Genomic DNA, 12,786 nt, shown 5'->3' with positions numbered 1-12,786 from the left:
CACACACGCCCCCCGCACGCACGCCTCCTCCCTCCAATGGCAATGGGTAGATCACTGCCAGTTTTTTATACTGGGTGGTGGATCGCAGCCTACTGGAAGTTGGACATGCCTGCTATAGTAGACCTGGAATTCAGCTAGATTGGTAAAGTAAAAGCATTGTATATGTGTTTCAGGACAGATCCTGAAGCTGAGGCTCCAATACTTTGGCCACCTCATGAGAAGAGAAGACTCCCTGGAAAAGACCCTGATGTTGGGAAAGATGGAGGGCACAAGGAGAAGGGGACGACAGAGGACGAGATGGTTGGACAGTGTTCTCGAAGCTACCAGCATGAGTTTGACCAAACTGTGGGAGGCAGTGGAAGACAGGAGTGCCTGGCGTTCTCTGGTCCATGGGGTCACGAAGAGTCGGACATGACTAAACGACAACAGTGTGTTTTATATGCAATATAACACTGTGACACCAGATGGCACTGTGGAGTCCCATCTTTCCCAACCCGATTTCCATGTATAAGTTTACCACGCATTTAACTGAAACACTTCTTTGATGTGTCAACTTCCAGTTCTGGAATGCTTTATATGCATTTTAGCATTCAACTTCATACGTGTGGACAGATCTTGAAAACCAGTATCCTGAACCACCCTGTGGTTCCTACTTAACGGAAGATAGAAGAAAGGGCTCTATTTATGGAATGCCACTTTTGAATAGATCATGGTGTGTGTTTTTTCCTCCCTTCCATTGTACTAACAAAATCAAATCCTGGCTTATCCCTGTTTATCTAAGGAAATCTAATGAGAGCTCAGCACATTAAAGATGACTGCAGAATAGCAGCTGTTCAAAAGGAAGAACGGTTCAGCATTACGATCTGTGTACAAGCTTTGCCGCATATGTGAGACAGTTATTGCGCACAATGGAATGGATTTAATTGTATTTAGCTATGCTGTAATTTGCAAAAGAATTGTTCAGACATGCTGCAAGATGTCAAACTCATATTTCTTAATACGCTGGGCAAGCTATCAAATACTGTTCCTTGCTTCGGTCTTTTTTTGATTAGTAGCCCTGCAGACAGCTTTGGAAAGGTATATGGAAACAATACGGAGATGAACAAAGAAGGAAATGGAGTGATAATTTGAGAGAAAAACAGGGGAACCATTCAACTGGCGTGGGGGAGTGGAAACCATAGCTTAGATGGGACACAGCATGTATTGTTTTATTTTTCAAAGGAATATATCAAGACATTATGCTGTGCTTTAGGGTGAACTGAAGGCTGCGCATTTCTTTTGGCTTTTGCACGCACCCGGTTTTTAAATTCAGGATATCCTAACTAGAATTTTATGGTACCAGTAACATGCACTGATAATCTGCGTAAAAAAAAGGAAGTTCACAACTGATTTTGACTATTCAAATTTCTACTTGGACACCTGCAAAAAAGCAAACAAAACAACAACAATAAACCTTGACATGCTCACGTTGCCAGTCAACCCATCCTCCCCTTACAAGGCAAAGAATAAAATGCAATATTAATATACAAAGTAAAAATTAAATGCATCACCACCACCACAAGAAAATGCAACAGAAAACTTTCATTTTCATTTTGTTAAAAATATATTTTTATTGGAAATTTTATTTACAACATAACATAAACCCCCACCCCCCCAATACAGAAATCCACCCTCATTAAACGTGAACATAACATACAATGAGCATAACATACAACAATACAAACAACCAAATAAAAGAATTTCTTTATCCCGTATCTGGCCTCCTTATTTACTTCTTATAAGCTCTTTCCTTTATGAATAATTATTAAGATTTTTCTAATCATAACTTTCATATCCACAAAGTCTCCTGCAGACATTAATCAAAACAAGTCCAGGTATGTATTTTAGGGCACTGTTTTGTGAAGTATTCTCTGCATTTCCCCCATGCTTTTTGAAACTCTTCTCTAGTGTGATCTCTAATTGCCTCTGTTAATCTAGCCAATTCAATATACTCTAACAGTTTGTCTTGCCATTCCTTTTTTGTTGGCACAGTTTCTTTTTTCCAGTTTTTAGCAATTAGGATCCTTGCTACAGGGAACCAGGCAGAGGGCCTTCTCGGTAGTGGCGCCCACCCTGTGGAACGCCCTTCCAGCAGATGTCAAAGCAATAAACAACTACCTGACATTCAGAAGACATCTTAAGGCAGCCCTGTTCTGGGAAGTTTTTAACGTGTGATATTTTACTGTATTTTTGGTTTCTATGGAAGCCGCCCAGGGTGGCTGGGGAGGCCCAGCCAGATGGGCGGGGTATAAATGATAAATTATTATTATTATTATTATAATTATTATTGCCGCTCCTAATTTTTAGACAAAGAGAAGCACAATCAATTTAACATCTCTATAAAACAAAGTGCAATGATGCAACGAAAACCCAGTTTTCCTTTGTTTCATGTGCTAGCTGTTTAAACATTCAGCATGCTTTGCAGCAGAATGAGGAGGAGGCAGATAAGGAACTCCTAGATTGGCAAGGTTTTCCTCCTCCCATGACAGTAACAGCAGCAAGGAACTGACACACCCTGACATTATATCTCTGAGCGAGGCAGTTATCGAGGTGTGGGTTTTCATATGATGACACTGCAACCTCAGTTCAGTTTTAGGAAATATGTTAATATTAATTGCACTATTGCAATACAGTATGTTAATAATAATTGCATTATTTACATCCCGTCCATCTGGCTTGGTTTCCCCAACCACTCTGGGATGCTTACGGCATATCTAAAAAACATAATAATTGGCTTCCCCTGTTCCAGTAAAAACAAAGGGCAAGCATGCGAAAGCCTGAAGTTTGCCCATGCCTGCTTTGAATAATTTATCTCAGTAATCGTTACCACAGACTTTTAAGGTAGGTCGGCCACATAGCTAGGGTTGGCCCAATTCATTTTGCTCTCTGAGGCAAAGGGCAAGATGACTGCCTGTCTCATTCTAGTGACAGTACCTGCCTGAGCTGGCAGCACAAGCAAACAGTGGCTTCCATTTCTTTTTTTCTTTTTTTCTTTTTTTCAAATAATATTTTTATTAAGTACAAATTAGAAAACATACATATTTACAACAAAAGAAAATACAAAAGAGAAAAAAAATACATATAACCAAGGGAAAAAAATTGGAGAATATTTTGTCTCTTTTTCATATTTACAGTTATTTATACCTCTATAAAATGCTATTCACAATAAAGGAGTGAAATGAAAGATAAGATATCAGAAAAAAGAAAAAAAGAACAAAGAAAAAATAAAGAAGTAAAAGAAAAAGATCAGAGGTGAAAATTTTTAAAAGTAGATAAGTACTCACAATACATAGCCATTTCCCATCTATATTTATATTCAATTGCATAGTTTCATCTTGTCCTTATCTACCTTAAATAAAGTGTTTTTTTTTAAAAAAAAGACTTCCACCATTTGCCTTACGCGTTTTTAATAATCCGTTCATCAGATCCTCTGTTCTTCATTTTCCCCCCTTTGAATTTCCTTAATGTCTCACTTTGTATTTTTTATATTACGCATAAGATTGTTCTAAACACAACCAGATTTTTGTAGTCGAGCCCTGGTTTGGTAAATAATCATTTAAGAACTCCCATTGCTTCATTAACCATAGTTTTGGATTTTCTCCTTATTATATCCGTCAGTTTTGCTAGTTCCAGGTACTCGCAAAGTTTCCCCAACCATTCTCTTTTTGTTGGGATGCTGTCTTCTTTCCAATAGCTAGCAATCAAAATTCTTGCCACTGTTGTCGCGTATAGAAATAAGTTAGTTTTAGCTTTTGGGATATCTTTATCTAGAATTCTTAATAGATATGCCTCTGCCTTTTTTGTGTGTGATGTCCTTATCAATTTTTTTATTTCGTCGTGGATCATTTCACACTTCTGCTACCTCATCCCAAGCATAGTTACTCAGACCTAAGACTTGCTGAGTTCCAGAGGCGCCAGCTTCCTAAGGAGAATTGATGTGCATGACGTCGTAGGACCCAGGGGAAAGCCAAACATAGCAGCAGTGTGGCTCCTCCTCCTGCCTCCGCCACTGGTTGCTTCCCCACTTCTTCCCCTTGGTGGCAGGAGGAGCTGGCCACAGAGCGCCTGGCTCCATGCGTGGCCACCTCAGCCACTTTGGGACATTGGGGGCCCTGATCCCCTCCCCCTAAATACTAGAGGGGTCCAAAAGAGCTTGGGCCCCTAGGCGATGGCACCCTTGCTGAGTTCAAAAGCAATTGCTCCTAACCACAGAGCCTAGGGCTTGCCGATCAGAAGGTCGGTGGTTCGAATCCCAAAGACGGGGTGAGCTCCCGTTGTTCGGTCCCTGCTCCTGCCAACCTAGCAGTTCGAAAGCACGTCAAAGTGCAAGTTGATAAATAGGTACCACTCCAGCAGAAAGGTAAACGGCATTTTTGTGTGTTGCTCTGGTGCACCAGAAGCGGCTTAGTCATGCTAACCGCATGACCCGGAAGCTGTTTGCGGACAAACGCTGGCTCCCTCGGCCTATAGAGTGAGATGAGTGCTGCAACCCCAGAGTGTCCACGACTGGACATAACGGTCAGGGGTACCTTTGCCGTTACCTTTTAAACTAGCTTGTAACCTCAGGAAGCAATCCTCAGCGTGCTTTCTAAAGAAGGCTGATTGCCGAAGAATTGATGCTTTTGAATTATGGTGCTGGAGGAGACTCTTGAGAGTCCCATGGACTGCAAGAAGATCAAACATATCCATTCTTAAGGAAATCAGCCCTGAGTGCTCACTGGAAGGAGGCTCCAGTACTTTGGCCACCTCATGAGAAGAGAAGACTCCCTGGAAAAGACCCTGATGTTGGGAAAGATCACAAGGAGAAGGGGACGACAGAGGACGAGATGGTGGGACAGTGTTCTCAAAGCTACCAGCATGAGTTTGACCAAACTGCGGGAGGCAGTGGAAGATAGGAGTGCCTGGCGTGCTCTGGTCCATGGGGTCACGAAGAGTCAGACACAACAGAAGAGCTAGATGGACCATCGTCTCGACTGAGTTTGAGGTGACTTTCCACATTCCCAAACTGTCAGTATAAGAAGTTGGAATTAAGCAAATGTGTAATGTGTAGTGACCTTAGAGTCTACATAACCTGTTCTATCCGTATCAGACTTGTGCCACACCATGGATGAATAACTGGTGTCATAAAACAAAACTGGCTTTTTGTCTTGCAAAGGCAGGTCTGCTGAAGAATGTCTGGCCTGGTTTCTTATGCTTGACTCTCAGAACAGGTGCAGAAAGTCATCTTCTGCCATCATCATGATGAATTGTCTGTGACTATGAAACTTTTCCTGAACAGCTTTCAGAATGTCTCAACTTTTAATATCATTGGACCCCTTTCTGTTGGAAACATAGGCACTCTATTCAGATACAAACTACAGTATAAACAGGAGAAATATTTTCCTTAGGGGAGGTTTTGTAAAAAGGAGCTCTTAATATTTTCCCCATCTAGGCTCAGCTCCCAGGTTTTATCTTGTCCTATAAGGAATAGTGATGTGAAGAATTTGGGGGAAATATAAAAATAGAGGAGGGGGAAATGAGCTTCTCAGCCTCTCCCCAAGCCTTCATACTAAAGCATCCATCCTTTGCCTATTGAGACTCAACTGTTTTGTTTTCTCAAAGTTTAATCAATATTTTGTGCCTGGTTTTTGAGCTGCTTTGGAACTGCTACTTTTGCACTGTGTAATACTTTGCGTTGTATTCTCTGTTTTGTTGAAATTGTATGTAGCCATTTTACTGCATTTTTAATTAACTTTTTAAAAAAAATTGACTCAAGGTTTTCTGCTCTGAATTTGGCCAGTGAACATTAAACCACAATATGAAGGTGGATTCCATTGTGATTTTTATGATGTGCTGTGTGTGTGTGTTGGGCACTCCTGCACAAGGGTTTATCTTTAGGAAGTGTTTGTGTTAAGAATCAGAAAAGAAAGCAAAAAGTCACAATAGCTTAGTCCAGTTTTCCACACTTAGTGAAACATCAGGGATGAAGGAATCTGGCAGTTTCAGTTTCTGTTTCTCATTTTCCCAATCATAAATTCAGTTCCACATCAGTTTTCACTTTAAAAAAAAATCATCACAAAAATCATCAGTTTTTTTAGTACACATTCCCCCCTAATGTACACATTTTTGCAAGCTCTTTCTCTATGTGCAAAACCCTTTTTGTGACTTGTTTTTGCTAATATGTGCATTTTTGTGGACACTTTCCCCATATGTATGCATTATTTGGATGGAGAACTGCATCACAAAATTTGGAAAAGTGAATTTGAAAGGATAGTTGTGTTTTGGTTCGCGGATTGTAAATCAAGGTAGTTTTGCATTAAAATGCTAACTGAAATGACTCTCCACCTCCTTCCCTAGGGAAGAGTCTACCAAGTGAAGACAGAGTGGCTTTCAGCATAGAAATGAGGCAATCTTTAAAATCAAAGTAGAGGTTTTCTTCTGAAAAATCTATGTACATAACTCCACCGAGACTTAAAAGTTTCTTGGAAGATTTTTTTTTTTACCATCTGGGTGATGCAGAAGGCAAATTAACTCCTGTCAGAACAGTGATTATCTTCTTGTGAGTTCATAACAGGTATAACTGCAGAATGCTGTGAATCAGCTAATAAAATTGTCACGGCCCCCTTGCTCTTCCACAGACATAACCTACTGTGCTAATACAGGGCAAATACTGGAAGATATTAACGAATTCTCACAAATTCTGTAAAATTCCTCAGAGAAGTGTTATTCTCTTCTGCTGTTTTCTTCTCTCTGGCATTTTGTTAATGTGGAGGGGGAGAAAAGTCTTTGTAATATTAGTGTTACTTATTTGTTTTTGATTCCCCTAGGTTGGTCGAAACTTTCTACAATTGTATGTGCAATTGTATTGTCATATTCTGTGTGTTTCCACACAACAGATTTACTCTGAAATGTCTCTTGTTTGCTCACTCCCTTTTTATGGGGCAACTCCATCAGTGATGACAACAGTGTCATCAAACCATTGTTCTCCCTTGGGCTCTTAAGTATCTTTTCAAATCTCAGTAAAGCTGGCTTCTTTCTTTGGAAAGAATGGGGGCAGTTGTGCATTTTTTACAGTGATAGACAACCTTGCCCCTCTTTTGAAGAGCTATGGGCTTGAGACGTGCAGTTTGATGCATCAGATGGGTGAATCCACTGCCACACATCTGCTTCAACACAGTAGGCCTTATCTATTATCCCTCCTTATTTTTGGTGAATGTCATTTGTCAGCAAGTTTAATTTTTAAACCAATATTTCAATTCGTGGTTAAAATAACTTTCACCTAGACCCCACCTCCTAAATAATACAGTGGTACCTCGGGTTACAGCTGCTTCAGGTTACAGACTCCGTTAACCCAGAAATAGTACCTCAGGTTAAAAACTTTGCTTCAGAATGAGAACAGAAATCGTGCTATAGCGGTGCAGCAGCAGCGGGAGGCCCCATTAGCTAAAGTGGTGCCTCAGGTTAAGAACAGTTTCAGGTTAAGAACTGACCTCCAGAACGAATCAAGTTCTTAACCCGAGGTACCACTGTAATGAAAGGAGGGTAGCTGGTTGTAGCAGGAGGGGGAGACAGCCTGGCTTCCTCACTTGCCCGACTCATCTCTGCCTCATCTCCAGCCTCTGCTTCTGCTTCTGCCTCTGGTTCTGAACTGCCACAGACTCTCCCTGCTCACGAAACCCTGTTGCCTCTTTAGTTTCTGACATCTCCTCCTCCCAGTCTGCTCACTTTTCTCCCTCTGACCGCTCATCATTGTCCCGCCACCAATCCCTGGGCTCTGAGCCTTCTTCCCCCGGGAGTTCCCCAGCTGGTGCTTCTCACCACTACTGGGAGCGGGTGGCGTTGTGGTCTAAACCACCAAGCCTCTTGGGCTTGCTGAACAGAAGGTCGGCGGTTCGAATCCCCGCGATGGGGTGAGCTCCCACTGCTTGTTTCCTGCTCCTGCCAATCTAGCAGTTCGAAAGCACGTCAAAGTGCAAGTAGATAAATAGGTACAGCCCCGGTGGGAAGGTAAACATTGTTTCCATGCGCTGCTCTGGTTCGCCAGAAGCGGCTTAGTCATGCTGGCCACATGACCCGGAAGCTGTATGCCAGCTCCCTTGACCAATAAAGTGAGATGAGTGCCACAACCCCAGAGTCGTCCGCGACTGGACCTAAGAGTCAGGGCTCCCTTTACATTTACATTTATGCAAGCAGGCAAATAAGTACCACTGCAGCAGGAAGGTAAACAGTGTTTCCGTGTGCTCTGGCATTCATCACAGTGCCGCTTGTGCCAGAAGTGGTTTAGTCATGCTGGCCACATGGCCCAGAAAGCTGTCTGTGGACAAACACCGGCTCCCTCAGCCTGAAGTGAGATGAGCGCCACAGCCTATAGTCAAGTTTGACAGGACTTAACATCCAGAGGCCCTTTACCTTTACCTTCCATTTCTCTACATCCAGTCCCTTTCCTTTCTCTTCTTGCTGACTGCTTTTATCTCCTTCTGCCACCACCCCTCTCTCTTTATGCCACCCACACGCCGTTGGAGCGTGTGCTTCTTCACCTGCACAGCAAGTCGAAATTAAAAGTATATTATTCCTGCACTGGACTGTTTCGTTTTTAGAGACAACAGGAAGAAGCTATCAATGGAGGCCCATCCTTAATAAAAGCCTCTATCTTCAATCATATCCATGATCAAGAGGAAGGCCCATAGTTTATATCAGTGTTAATAATGGCAAAAAAAGTCCCTATACTTAAGTCCACTAAAATCCAACCCACTTGAAGCACCTGGTTATTTTTTCCTCCCCGTTTGCGAGGGGCACCAAATGGGAGGAGAAAAATATGATGTGACATTTAATTTGCTGCAGTTGGCGTGCGACTTGCATAACCTCATTTTCTAAGGTCATGTGTTTGGAAGGATGATATCATAACACCTGAATGGAGCTCTCTGTGGTCAGATTGTTTCCACCTACCTGCGCCGAACAGCTCGCCACAGCGCTGAGGACTGCTGCTGGACCAGATTCCCACTTCACAGCCTTTAATAAACGCAGTACCGGGAGAAGAGAGCGGGGCAGCGACCGCAGAGTCGATTGCAGGCGGAAAGCAAAGTCCTTCGCAGCCGATTGGTTAATTAAACCCTGAGATGCAGCTAACCCCTTGCTGACATTTTTATAGTCTTTTCATGAAACAATCTTTAGGGATGGTTGGGAAGAGAGATAATGCTTTGCTGGGAGGACCACTGGCACTTGATCACAGGAAAAGAAGGGCATATATTCATTCTTTGGGCTGCGTTAAAACTTACCATATGAAAATAAACCAGTGGCCTAAAAATAAACATCAATGAGCATTTTGTACATTTGAAGCCACGAGGAAGGCAACATGTGAAACGGCAAGGATAAGAGTAGTTTGATCATATACAAATACCGTTGCCGATAACTTGGGGCAGCTGGCTGGATCATTAAGCAAAAAGAGATATAGGGGGTCCGTTACCCAGGGATAGGACTGATGGAAGTTGGAGTTTAGTAGCATTTGGAGAGTTACGTACCCCTCAACCCTGCTCCAAGCCTCACCACAGCGTGCAAATAGAATCCTGTCCTTTCACAACAAAACATGCTGAGTCCATCTCCTGCCTCTATTGGCCAATTTGAATGAATCTTTATTTGCGTCAGCCATCGGCCATAGCAATAAAACAACAATACGATTTACAAAGAATAGAAAGGACACTGTGGCAGTGGTTGGGTGACCCGGAACGGACAATAAAAGAGGGGTGATAACCTCATTCCTCAAGTCTTTGTAAAGAGTACAAGCCAGAAGGACAGGCCAATTTATTTATTTTTGAGCCAGTATGGCGTAGTGGTTAAAGCAGCCTTCCTCAACATTGGGTTCCCAGATGTTGTTGGACTACAACCCACATCATCCCTAGCTAGCAAGACTTAGTGGTCAGGGATGATGGGAGTTGTACTCCAACAACATCTGGAGATTCAAGGTTGAGAAAAGCTTGGTTAGAGTGTTGGACTAAGACCTTGGAGACCAGGGTTCAAATCCCCACTCAGCTATGGAGCTCACTGGGTGAACCTGGGCAATCACTTCATCTTGGCACCACCAACCTACAAGGTTCCTATGAGGGATACTGAAATCAGTGAAGGGAGGAATATGAATATTTAAGGTAGAATTGCTACTGGCATAGTCAGTGCTGGGGCTGATTTAAGGCTGTTTCATTTGAAAGTGAGTTCTCAGCTGAAGCTCCTACCCACACGGCCAATCAGATCTTACCACATCCCTTTCAGCCAATCAGAAATGTGAGTGGGCCTCCATCTTCACTAGGTGTGTGAATTGGAAGGATGACTGAACCCCTGCATAATTATCTGCTCGCCATAGCTGTGTCTGAGACTAACGCTACGTACACACGAGCGGCTCGAAGGGCAACAAAAGGACCCCCTCCTTCTCTGTATTTCAAGTTGCATTTCTATATCTCCACCTTATGTACATTACTTGATTTGTTTCCTTGCGCCAAATTCTGATTCATTGACAGTACAGTGGTACCTCGGGGTTAAGTACTTAATTCGTTCCAGAGGTCCGTTCTTAACCTGAAACTGTTCTTAACCTGAAGCACCACTTTAGCTAATGGGGCCTCCTGCTGCTGCTGCGCCGCGGGAGCCCGATTTCTGTTCTCATCCTGAAGCAAAGTTCTTAACCCAAGGTAATATTTCTGGGTTAGCACAGTCTGTAACCTGAAGCGTATGTAACCTGAAGCGTATGTAACCCGAGGTACCACTGTATCATCTGCGCATGTGCAATGCCTGACTGAAATGTACTCACCTCAGCTTAACAGTGACTTTCCCCCCAAACTGAAGGAAGCTGTTTTGAGGGAAAGTGCATCAAACTGGAGTATCTCTCAAGAGGTACTTGAGGATATACAGTGGTACCTCGGGTTACATATGCTTCAGGTTACATACGCTTCAGGTTACAGACTCTGCTAACCCAGAAATAGTACCTCGGGTTAAGAACTTTGCTTCATGATGAGAACAGAAATCATGCTCCGGCGGCACGGTGGCAGCAGGAGGCCCCATTAGCTAAAGTGGTGCTTCAGGTTAAGAATAGTTTCAGGTTAAGAACGGACCTCCGGAACGAATTAAGTACTTAACCCAAGGTACCACTGTAGAGAGATTGTGGCTAACATTGTGCGTACCCAGCTTCAATCATGAGCAGTGGGAGTGTAGCAGAGCTGGAGTAAATGGCAAGGTGCACACGGCCCAACAGTGCAAACCTGTGCGTGTTGACTCGGAAGCAAACCCTTCTGTGTTCAATGGGACTTTCTCTCTGGTAAGTGCATTTGAAATTTGTACAACTGTTCAGAACACTTCAGCCATGTTTGGGATGACTGAAGTGCTATAAAAAAGCTCTGGACATTCTCTGTAATGAGAAACACTAATTAGTCGAATGGAGTTTTTCTAGTGGAAAATTGACTTAAGAAGTGGCCTTGCATGTCTAAATTTGGATGTGGAAGCCCCAACAGTGGGGGTTTGGGGGGACACAACTTCTGAGAGGTGCTGTTTGTGTGTTTGCATCAATGAATGATTGGTTTGTGTTCCTCATTTAATCTCCACAGGCATTTTCCTGCATGTGGAAAGCTAAGCTCATCAGTGACTAGCCTTCTCTGTAGTGTGTTAGCTTTCCATGTGCAGGAGCTTTTGATGCATTAAATAGTGAAAACTTTGATCCAGCACCTACATCTGTTCTAAAGAAATGAACCAGGTTTCAGGTACAAAGATAGTATATCAGGGGTAGGCAACCTAAGGCCTGGGGGCCGGATCCAGCCCAACTGCCTTCTGAATCCGGCCCGTGGATGGCCCAGGAATCAGTGTGTTTTAACATGAGTAGAATGTGTCCTTTTATTTAAAATGCATCTCTGGGTTATTTGTGGAGCATAGGAATTTGTTCATTTCCCCCCACCCCCCAAAAAACATAGTCTGGCCCACCACATGGTCTGAGGGACGGTGGACCAGCCCACGTCTGAAAAAGGTTGCTGATCATTGCAGTATATGATGTTTATACAACAGGCTGCCCTATGTCCGGTGAGGCAATTTGCCTATCAAGCCAGTATTGCGCTACTCTTTCTAGCATGGGCTCTTCAGGCGAAAGGAAGGTGAGTTTTGGCTACAGAAAAGATTATCACCACCATCCTAAGAGCAAGAGAAGTAATAAATGTTTTTTAAGAAAGATGCTTGAGACTTTGAATGGTTGTAACACAAAGACAGCAATTCACCTCTGAACTAAGGGTGCTACAAACGTTTTGGCTGTTAGAATTATCAGCTACTTGATTGACAGTCTATCAGAGCCCAGCTACATACATTTTCAGGGAAAGCATATGGTAGAGTTTTCTGGAGATTTGTAGATAGCTCGGGAGTGCACGACTGAATGCAACGCAAAGTCAACAATTCTTTATTAGGATGCGTCAGAGAGGAAAATTCTAGCTCCACCTAGCATTCTCTCAGATACAGTTTTCTATGTGCCAGAAGTTTTCTTCAAAGCCCATTCCATTCCTGAACTCTAAAGGAGTGTTTGCCCAATTGCTTTTTCTGAGCATGCAGAGTGGTTGACAAACACTAGCTGATATCAGCTGTGTACACGTTACTGTCACTGGATAGCTCAGTTGGTTAGAGCGTGGTGCTGATAACACCATGGTTGCAGGTTCGATCCCCATAAGGGACGGCTGCATATTGGGGTTGGACTTAGATGATCCTCAGGGTCCCTTCCAATTCTACAATTCCATGATACCAGATTAAAATGCAAAT

This window comes from Podarcis vaucheri (assembly GCF_965113315.1).
Source record: "Podarcis vaucheri genome assembly, chromosome: 3".
NCBI classification, from domain to species: domain Eukaryota; kingdom Metazoa; phylum Chordata; class Lepidosauria; order Squamata; family Lacertidae; genus Podarcis; species Podarcis vaucheri.
Note: the sequence above shows the minus strand (reverse complement) of the source record.